General features: G+C 35.9%; 1 non-coding gene across 1 annotated transcript; it reads left to right on the plus strand.

The window, feature by feature from the left end:
- Positions 1 to 11160: 11160 nt before the first annotated feature.
- LOC131163152 (small nucleolar RNA R71) lies at positions 11161 to 11266 on the plus strand. Its single transcript, XR_009138931.1, has one exon. It is a non-coding gene; the product is annotated as a small nucleolar RNA R71 (small nucleolar RNA).
- Positions 11267 to 11907: the final 641 nt, after the last annotated feature.

Genomic DNA, 11907 nt, shown 5'->3' on the forward strand with positions numbered 1-11907 from the left:
ACATCAACAAAAAGGTGTATAATAATAAGACATGAATGGACATACCTCTATGTTCTTCTCCCCTTTGAAATCTTAAAGTTTTAATCTTGTTCAACCATTAGATTTTTAACAGACTTTACTTCTCCCCTTTTTACATCAACCATCCCCCTTGCTAATGCATAAGTTTCAATGATTATGCGAGGATACTAGATATTGATTGATATGATACCAAATGTGAACTAATGTTATATCAATTGAGAACAAATGTTGATTGATTTGATACTAAATAATTACATCTTTAAATGATGTTGCTCCCCCTGAATTATGCCATCTAATATAATTCTAAGCAATCTCTTGACTATGCATCAGGCCTAATTCATGCTTAATTTGGATAAACCTATCCTTCGCAAGTGGTTTCGTGAATATATCTGCCCATTGTTCATCTGTGCATACAAACTCAAGTGTCACATCCCCTTTTTGTACATGATCATGAAGAAAGTGATGTCGTATCTCTATATGCTTAGTTCATGAATGTAATATGAGATTCTTTGAAATATTTATTGCACTCGAATTATTGCATCTAATAGGGATTGTTTCATAACTTACTCCAAAATCCTTGAGTTGTTGCTGCATGTATAGCGTTTGAGCACAACAACTCCCTGCTGCTATATATTCAGCCTCAGCTGTGGAAAGAGCAACTGAATTTTGTTTCTTGGAAAACCAAGAGACCAAGGAATGTCCTAAGAAATGACAAGTACCACTAGTGCTCTTCCTATCCACTTTGCTACCCGCAAAATCAGCATTTGAATAACTAATAATCTCAAAGGATGTGTACTTAGGATACCATAACCCAATTTCTACGGTTCCTATTAGGTATCTAAGCATTCGTTTAACGGCTAACAAATGTGACTCTTTTGGTGCCGCCTGAAATCTTGTGCACATACATACGCTAAACATTATATCGGGTCTACTGGTAGTCAGGTATAATAAACTACCAATCATTCCATGATAAAGTTTGACATCTACTGGTATACCTTGTTCGTCTTTATCTAATTTCAATGAAGTGCTCATAGGTGTACCTAGTATTTTTCCATCTTCCATATTAAACTTTTTGAGTAGGTCTCTAATATACTTCGATTGATTTATGAATATTCCATGTTTTGCTTATTTGATCTGAAGTCATAGGGAGAAATTTAGTTCACCCATCATGCTCATCTCAAATTCATTTTGCATGGTATTAGAAAATTCTTTATACAATTCTTTAATCGTAGCCCCAAATATGATGTCATCTACATATACTTGCACTAGTAGAATGTCATCTTTCTTAGACTTTATGAACATGGTTGTATCTATCTTTCCTCTTATAAATCCATTTTCTAATAGAAAACCGCTTAGCCTTTCATACTAAGCTTTAAGAGCTTACTTTAAATCGTACTAGGCTTTTTTTAGTCTATACACATGATCTGGATTCTTATGGTTTTCAAAGCCTGGGGGTTGTTCTACATACACTTCTTCATTTATGTAGCCATTTAAAAATGTTCTTTTGACATCCATTTGATATAACTTGAAATCCTTAAAAGTTGCATATGTTAAGGGCATTCGAATGGCTTCCATTCTAGCTATAGGTGCAAATGTTTCTTCAAAATCTATACCTTCTTCTTGATTATATCCCTGAGCTACTAATCTAGCCTTATTTCTCATAACTATTCCATGTTCGTCCTTTTTATTCTTATATATCCACTTGGTTCCAATGATTGACTTATCCTTAGGTCTAGGAACTAGTGTCCATACTTTATTTTCTTAAATTGATTTAACTTTTCTTGCATGGACAACACCCATGATTCATCCTCTATAGCTTTACTCACATTCTTAGGTTCTTCTTGAGATAGAAATGCGAAATGACTAATCATATTCCTAAGTGTGGATCGATTGGCTACTCCACGTAATGGTTCACCTATTATTTGATCTATGGGATGATTCTTCAATTTCAACGGATGGTTCTTTAAGTTCATTTATCTTTTCTGAATCATTCTCAAAGGATAGTTTCTCAAGTTCCTTTTTTATCTCAATTTCATCTTCATCAACTCTTTTGGAGAAGGGATTTGACTCATTGAACACTACATGAATGGACTCTATAACCGTTAATGTTCGTTTGCATACCCTAGGAAGATAACTTCATCTGATTTCACATCGAATTTTCCTAAATGTTCGTTATCTCTAAGCACAAAACATTTACAGCCAAAGACATGAAAACATGATATGTTTGGTCTATGGCCATTCCATAACTCGTACGGAGTCTTATTAAGTGAAGGTCTAATCAGAACTCTATTTAGCACATAGCAGGCAGTATTCACTGCCTCAGCACAAAAGTACTTAGGTAATTTATGTTCTTTAAGCATAGTTTTGGCCATCTCTTGTATAGACCTATTTATCCTTTCAACTACACCATTCTGTTGTGGTGTTCTAGGAGCTGAAAAATTATGGGCAATCCCTAATAAATTACAATAGTCTTCCATGCCTTGATTTTTAAATTCTTTACCCCCATCACTTCTAATTTTAGTGATTGTATGTCCCTTTTCATTTTGGATTTTCTTGCACAGGTTTATGAATTTTTCACATGCTTCATCTTTGTGGCCTAAGAATAGTACCCATGTAAATCTTGAAGAATCATCAACTAAGACAAATGCGTATGATTTTCCTCCTAAACTTTGAATTGGGTTTGGTCTCAATAAGTCTAAGTGTAGCATTTGGAGTGGCCTAGTAGTGGAGATCTCTTTCTTCCTCTTAAAGCTTGTTCTTGTTTATTTTTCCTAGTTGGCATGCATCACAGATTTTATCTTTCACAAATTTAGTCTTAAGCAGTCCTTTAACTAATTCTTTCTTAACAAGTTTTGAAATTAAATCCATGTTTGCGTGTTCTAGTCTCCTATGCCAAATCCAACTAATTTCATTCTTAGCAAATAAGCATGTCACACTATGTGAAGTTAAATTACCAAAACTTGTGGTATATACGTTTTCATGTCACTTAACAATGAATAGTATCCTATTATCTGTTTTGTGTTCAACTATGCAGTTGTCATGTTCAAAAGCAACTTTGTAACCTTTATCACATAGTTGAATTATGCTCAATAAATTGTTCTTTAAACCTTCAACCAATAAAACATCATCAATAATTAATGAAGAATTATTACCACTTTTACCTACACCTGTGATCCTTCCCTTAGCATTATCTCCAAAAGTGACAAACCCTTCATCATTGGGTGTGATGGATGTGAACTTTGCTTATCCCCAATCATGTGACGTGAACATCTGCTATCCTTATACCATTTATCTTTTGAGTATGCTGATCTTAAACATATCTGCAAGACACAATCAAACAACTAACTTTGGTACCCAGATTTTCTTGGGTCCAGGGGGGTTAGTGCGATGTTCTCCTTTGATTCTCCATACTTTCTTGATTTTAACATCTTTATTTTTGAAAGGACAGTTGAATTGTATGTGACCCAACCTTTTACATTTAAAGCATGTGGTATTTCTATAATAATTCTTAGTTGGAACATATGACTTTGACTCTTTTCTAAAATAACCCATGTAGAGATGTCCTTTCTTTAGATTTTCCTTTCCATTAAACCGAGCCCTTCCTTTTCTAGGGAATTTCTTTGAGATCTTAGGAGCTTTTCAAAATTGTTTTGTCCTTTAGTAAATTTACAAAAAATTTTAGATTTATCTTTCAAATCCTTTTCTAGCTTCTTAATTTTCATATCTTTATCTTTTATGAAAGATGCAAATGATTCATATTGGCATTCAACTAGATTTGAAAGTTATTTGACTTTACTTCTCAACTCAGAAATTTTCTTTGTTTTCTTCTCAATCATTTTAATAGAGTATAAATATCCTTATTTCAGATCATATGAAAGCATATCATTTTCATAATCATTACAATAATACGAAGATGATGAAAAAGGTGATTGTACCTCAATGTCACAATGTGCCATTAGACACAGTTTGGCAACCTCGTCATCACTGGATTCAGATTCTGAACAACTAGTGCTGTTTGTATCCCAGCCGACTTTCAGTGCCTTATTCTTTTTCTTTGAGGCTTTCACTAGTTTGAGGCACTTAGGCTTGATGTGTCCAACTTCTCGACAGTTGTAGCATGTCGGGGAATCCTCCTTCTTTTTCTTCATGCTAGACTCTCCTCATTCCGATTTAGAGTTTCAGAATTTCCTGTTGAACTTCTTGTTCTTCTTCAAGAACTTCCCAACCTTCTTTGTCAGAAAAGCCATGTCATCATCCGTTTTGGAATCACTTCCTTCACTTAAGTAGCTTGAGATTGCCTTAAGTGTAGTGACCTTCTTTGCTTTGCTTTGCTCAATCTTCCTCTCGTTTATTGCCAGCTCATAGGTGATGAGCGATCCAATGAGTTCGTCCACCGACATCTCCTTAAGATTTCTCCCTTCTGCTATTGCCGTAGCTTTCGCTTCCCACACTTGAGGTAATCCCTTGAGTATTTTCCTGATCAACTCATAGGTAGGGTAAGTCTTTCCAAGTGCATTTAAAGAATTAATGATGTGTGTGAATCTAGTGTACATGGATTGTATGGATTCATCATTAGTCATTTTAAATGCTCCATATTCACTAGTGAGCATGTCTATCCTACTATCCTTGACTTCCTTAGTGCCTTCATATGTAACTTCTAACTTTTCCCAAATTTCTTTAGCCGAGTTACATGCTATTACCCTATTAAATTCATTGACATCAAATGCACAGAAAAGCATGTTCATAGCAGTAGCATTGATTTGTACTGATTTCCAGTCTTCCTCTATATATTCATCTTCAGTTTTAGGTACATTAGTCTTATCAATTACTTTCATGGGAATGTGATTTCCCTTAGTCACTATTTTCCAAACCTTCCAATCTATGTTCAATAGATACATGCTCATCATACGTTTCCAATAGGTGTAATTTACACCACAAAAAATTGGTTGTCTAGTGGATGAGTGTCCCTCACCGAATGGAGTTACACCGATGTGTGCCATGTGATCTTTTTACACAAGAACTATTAAGTCTATGTAAACCCTCTCCGATATCAATTGTTGAATTAGGTGTAATCCTAAGAGGGGGGGGGGTGAATTGGGTATTTTAAAAATTTTTTGAATCTATTTACCACATAATCCCTATTTGTATATTTAACTAATCAATTTCAGGGATTTATTACAAAATTAAATTAAATTTACCAATGAGTTCTTATTACCCAATTAATTGTGTGCAATGTTTTTCAACCTACACATGCAATACGACCAATTTAAATGTAATGCAGAAAGTAAAGTGTATAGGGAAGAGAGAAGATAAACGTAGTCTTTATGAGGCTCAGCCAACTCGGCCTACATCCTCGCCTTGAGCAACAACTCAAGGAATTCACTAAAATCCCTGCTCCTTAAATTGGGACAGAGCTTCCCTTACAATCTGCTGCTTACAAGAGGTACAACTCTCTCATACTACGCTGCTTACAAGAGATACAACTCTCTCCTCAAACCCCGGTTCACAAGCCGAACCGTGAATATAATGAAATCTAAAACACTCAAAATTGCTTCCAACAAAAGCTCGTGAGTACAATTCAAATTCCTAATATATTAACATATGATATAACTTGAAGCTCAAAATGTAGGAAACGATACAATCGTTTATGTATGATATGCTTTAACACACAAATTCCTTTTTATCAAATCTCCTAAAAATATTTGTATAAATCAATACTTTGGAGAATATTAGGGTTCGAGTTCTCTTTGCTAAAATGCACAAATATAACTTTTCTGAACTTATCAAAAAGCTTTGAAGATTATATCAATTACAATAAAAAAGTTTCCTTTCAAATATTCTATCTCAACACAATCTTTGTTATATGCAAGTATATATATAATATATATAATGATGTTCAACACTCACAAACTGAATATATTGTTGTTCAGAAAAATATCCCATAATAAAATGTATATTTATAAAAACTAAGGATATTTAATCAAGCGTTAATATATCTAAAATATAGATCCTTTAACAACCACACACTATAATCAAATCTTTTTAACCAATGAAGAAAAACAAATCTTTTACCAAGAAGTGAGATTATCGAGATATAACGTTTACTTACTCTCTATCACTCAACACATTTTAACTATAGATTTCTAAATGAGTGGTTCTTTGAAAAATATATATCTCAATGAAAAGTAAACTTTTTCAAGTAATGAACTTATTAAACAAAATCTCTATATGGTTAAGAATGCTCAAGATCAACTTGTCTAAAGATATTCAATAGCAAGTGATGAGATGAGAAGCTCTTAAAAAAACATAACTTGAATCACCAAACCTCAATACCAAGATGAAATATAAAATGTGTACGTGAGTTCCCTTCTGATTTTTTGAGTTGATTTGCTCAAAGACGATAAGTAGAATGAAGTGCAGGCAATCGTATACCAATCAGCTCAAGTTTCTCTATTCTCTTTCAATAAGATGTGTTCTTCTTTTCTTGTGTGTCTTAGCTAATGTACTAGAGTTTAGATATTCAATATTTATAGTGTATTACCCTTAGGATTGATCTCAACCGTTGGATCAATGAGATAGCTCGCGAGTTCTATTAATAAAAATCAAAATTTTAAGTTTTCCCGCAAGTTCAGGCAACTGAGGTCGAAGCCTTCAATGAGGCGACCGAAGTCCCTTAAAGCTTTGAAAATTTAACTTGGAGTACAGGGTCAGGCGCCTAAGGTACACTTCAAGCTCTTGAAGTTGCAAGTTCAAGTGCCTGAAGTTCTAGGTTCAGGCGACCGAAGTGCCTCGATGAACTTTTTGTGTTTCCCACTAAAGAAATTCTTCAGGCAACTGAGGTTGAGTTCAGGCTACCGAAGTCCCCTTTTTCTGAATTTTTCTTTTCTAATTTAAAAATCTGCTTTACTCTCCTTCTTGGGTCTTTTATAAAAACATATTTTCCATGATTTTGAAAATATTTCCAAGTCCATGAAAGTCCCCTAATGATATACATGAAATGCATGAATCCTAAAGTCATCCTAAGTTATATTGAGTCTCAAATTAAATCATACGAAAATGTAAATACATGAGGTCTAAGTACCCATTCCCAAGATGTTCTTAAACTTTACCGCTTGCATCTTGATTTTCGTACTCTTGGAGTTCCATGGATCTTGCCAAGATATGTATGCTTTACTTTAAGGCTTCCAGGACTCGTTATTCTTCTGTGCATTCTTAATATGGTTCCTGTTCACAAACTCAATGCACAGATCAAATACCAAGTTATTTGTCATTATCAAAATCAGATTGAACTCGTAGAGTCAACAAAATTTATTTTGGGGAATTCAGTTATTTGATAGGAAAATATATATGATATTTTCAGGATTATGGAATTATGAATGCCAGGGGCATAAGTTAGAATGTTAGTAGACGAGGTCAGTTTTCCAGGTAAGAGAAGGAATTTTTATCAATAAAATGTGGTATTTGTTTAACTGGGTATGAAATAATAATTATATAGCTTTATGGATTTCAAAACGTGAATTTTATTAATTGCGTGGCCTGAGTAGATATTTGTTTAGTACAAAATTTATACAGTTTTTTATAATATCATGATTTATAGTGTTTTTGCATAGAAACATGTTTTACTAGATTTTACAGAATTATGAATTACAGTGTATATATAGACAGATGTATTTTATAGACAGATATTATACAAACATATATTTTGCAGACAGATATTATACAGACAAATATTTTACAGTATTTATAGAATGCCATGATTTCCAAAACCATAACACTCAGACATTACAAATTATTCAGTTAGGTATTACAAATTATTTAGTTAGATATTTCAGTCAGATATTACATTTATTTCAGTTAGATATTTCAGTATTTCAGATCAAATTTATAGTGTTATGGTTATTTTGGAATCATGATGAAACAACAAGATAATTATATATATTAGTATTATACAGTATCAAATCCCTGATGAATTATTTTAGACAGATTCAGTCAGAAGAGCACGGTACCGTTGCTATTTCATATCAGAGTGTAACCACATATCTCAGATAATGTGTGGATTCCATCAACCGTGCCTATGGAGGGATTGTAGGCTCCCCAGACATCTGGGTTGAGGAGGTCGGTTTGACAAGGTAGATACCAGTATCGTGCCTTTGGAGGGATTGCAGTATGACCAAACTGAGGATTGATAGAGTATTTAGGTGACTTATCTTGGTAAGCCAACCAGAGTTAAGTCCAGCCTACGGGCTGCACAACCTTGTCATGAGGGGTTAAATCATGACATACAAATTTTTAGGGATATTTATCAGTTATTTATATATATACAGATTTACAGAAGAACAACAGATATATTATATTCTTATTAGTATGGATAAATAGGAAACTCAGATAATACAATTGTATTTTAAGCCATGTAGGTGTGAGTTGCACAATATTTATATGATATCTCAATTTAGTTATTTATCAATAAATTATTTATGTAGACTCATGTGCCACACACTAGTAATAGCATGTTTCTTCTTACTGAGTGTTGCCTCATCCTAGTAAATTAACATTTTTCAAGTGATCCATTTAGACGAGCGGATCAGGTTCGCAAGTAGAGAGGTCGTCTACACTACCCTGTTTGAAGGGTAAGTGTTATCAGGGGATCGTATTTTTGAGTAGTATTTAGGAGTGTTGTGTAGAAGGTGCTGGGATGATGTATAATTATGTATGTATGCTTTGGATTAATACTGGATTCTGGTATTGTAATTATGGATGTATAGCTTTATGCTTTCCGCTGCATAGGTGATTTCTGGGGTACCAGAGTAAAATGATTATCAGTATATTTTATATAGTATTTGGAAAAAAATATGAAATTTCAGGTCGTTACATGGTCGACCTTCTCTATATATTCAGAATTCAGCAAAGTTCAGGGATCGGACCTAGTTGCCAGCATGTATGATGGTCACCCTTTTAGTTGCACCCCCAACTTATCCTAAGGCCTAATCTAGAGATGCTAAAGCCTTACTTAATCTACCCTAACAACCTATGAACTCAAAAAGAAAATAAAAATTATCGGGTTGCCTCTTGGAAGTGCTAAGTTTCTCGTCTTCAGCCATACGCATTTAAGCTCATTTCGAACTCATCCTGGTTCGAAGGTGATGTTGGACTTCCCATTTTCTCTCGTCACACCTTATGTTACATAGCCCCAAATTATTCTTAGGATGGAAGACCAAATCATGATTTGCAATAGTGTGATCATTGAAGTCTCCTAGTTTAGTCATGGAGGGGAATTCAAAATGAAGCGCTTTATCCAAAGGGTCCCTCCATAGAGGCGGGGGAACCTCTTCCCTAGCAATTGTATCAATCAAGTATCCATCCACAACTTGTACAGTTTTAAGTGCGTATTAGGGGGGAAGTAAATGTGCTCAGCCTGAGTCACTTGTGGCCCCATGAAATGTCTATAATCCTTGTCCTACATTGAATGCAAGCATTGACTGTGGCTAGGAATGGACGTCCTAGAAGGACAGGGATCGAATTTGTGGAAGACTCCATATCTAAAATGATGAAATAGAAAGGGTAATGGAATTCTCCCACCTTTACCACCACATCTTCCACCACACCCTGAGGTTGCTTAAAATATCGATCAGCGAGACTCACTGTTATTCATGTGGGTTTCAGCATTCCAAGGTCAAGTTGTTGATAGGCCAAGAATGAAAGGATGTTCATGCTCGCTCCTAGATCTAGAATAGCCCTATCAATGGTGTAACTTCCAATTACACATGAAATAGTGGGTGAGCTGGGGTCTTTCAGTTTAGGAACGAGGTGCCTTAGTATCATGTAGCTCATGTGCTCGACTTGCTTGACTAGACCATCCATATATACCCTTGACTTTTGCTCCTATGTTGATAAGTCCTTGAGGAACTCTATGAATGTAGGTGATTGATTAATGCCATCTAGGAGAGACTTGTCATTTCTTACTTGTTTAAACATGTCCCAGATGTACTCAGTTGAGGCCTCTTTCCTAAATATAGAAGGTGCAAGAGGGGTTGCAGGATGTGTCACTAAGGGATCGTGAAAAGCTCTATCGGGGGCGAAGTGAGGGTTGGTCCTTCCAATTGTAGATGTGGGAATCAAGGGTTTGTGTACCCAACTAGAAGAGGATAGGGTGCACAAATTTGCGTTGGGCACTACCCTCTTTTCATCCTTATTCTCTCCCCTGGTCGGTTGCTCCTTGCCTCATTTAACTATCATCTTATCACCGTGGAGAGTGGTCACCGCTTGGGCTTACTAAGGATACGATGAAGGACCAGCGTCCGGTTCACATTCTACCCTATACTGTCTCTTAGGTTTTACTATGGGCTAACTTGGCAACTTGCCCTCGCCTTCCTGACTCAAGGAAGCATCTAGTTACCCAAGGAGGCTTCTAGCTTCACGATGGATTGGGAGTGAGAGTGAAGGAGTTGCCGATCCGCTTGGCGATCGACTTCAATGTTCTTAAGGGTATTCAGTACAGTCTCATAAATTGTGTCATATTTAGGTGGAGGTGGAGATGATTGCTGAACAGTTGAAGATTTGGGGGCTGAATCAAAATAATTTTGGAAATTTTGGTATGGGCATGGAGGCAAAGCGTTAGGGGCTTGTGGAGGTCATTGGGATTGAAAACCTGAAGCTTGCGGCCTCTAGGAGAGGTTGGGATGTTGTTTCCACCCAGGGTCATAGGTATTTGAATAAGGTTCGTTGGATGGCTTATCATACCAATTATGGGTGGCATTCACTTGCTTTTGTACACGCTCAGGTTGGGAGTGCGCATGGGGGCAATTATAACATGTATGGGAAGGGTCAGAGCAAATTACACAAATCTCTACACACGCTGTTGTCTGCGGTCCTAAGGACAAGCATTGATATAATTTTTTGGATATTGCATACAGGGTGGGGGTTAGGTCCTAGCTTGTGGCCAACTTGTAAACTCCCTTAGGTTTAGAGGTTGATGGATTGGGTAGTCTACGAGTCGCATCCATGTGCTGCTGAGAATTTTCAAAGAGAATCTAGGCCTCATTTTCGTGCTTTTTGAGGAAAGTACCTCCGCACGATGCATCAACCATGGACCTATCTTTCTCAGTTAACCCTTCATAAAAATTTTGAACTAATTGCAACTTAAGGACCTGATGGTGTGGGCATTTACAAAGTAGTTCTCGGAAATGCTCCCAAGTCTCAAAGAAAAGTTCCCTATCCGTTTGTGTGAAACTTGTGATTTCCCTTCGCAGTTGGTTAGTCTTCCCAATTGGGAAGTACTTTTTCATTATTTCATACTGCATGGTAGCCCAGTTGGTCACCGAGTTCGACTCTAAGGACATTAGCCAATATTTGGCCTTATCCTTTAGAGAGAATGGGAAAAGCCTAAGACGAAGGGCGTTGTCACTAAAATTAGGTACGTGGATAGTGGAGCAAATCTCCACGAACTCATTTAGATGCTGATAAGGATTCTCAGTGGAGTTCCCATGAAAGTTGGACAACATTTGTTGACCTTATAGGTCATATCCTGTTTTGATAATGACAAATATCTTTGTATCTTACCTAATCCCCGAGTTTGTGTGCAGGACCATTCTTATCATGAAAGGGCAAAGACTTAGACAAGGCCATAAAGAACTCAATGCTCACATCAAATGGTGGCGTTTGGAGAAGCAAAGGAAATAAAGACTAAATATTTTCACTTGTATTTGTTATATAATTCATTTGGGTCTGTAATATGGTCTGTAATAATTAATGCGTCGCATGCATGATAGGGTTAATAAGCTCAATGACCATAGATTGAATTTAGGTCCCTAAGCACTTCATGCAAAATCCCCTATAACTTAAAAGTTATACCATTAGTAACATGGGTGAATTCTAATAAAAATCAGGACCTAA

Source organism: Malania oleifera, chromosome 8 (genome assembly GCF_029873635.1).
Source record: "Malania oleifera isolate guangnan ecotype guangnan chromosome 8, ASM2987363v1, whole genome shotgun sequence".
NCBI lineage: Eukaryota > Viridiplantae > Streptophyta > Magnoliopsida > Santalales > Ximeniaceae > Malania > Malania oleifera.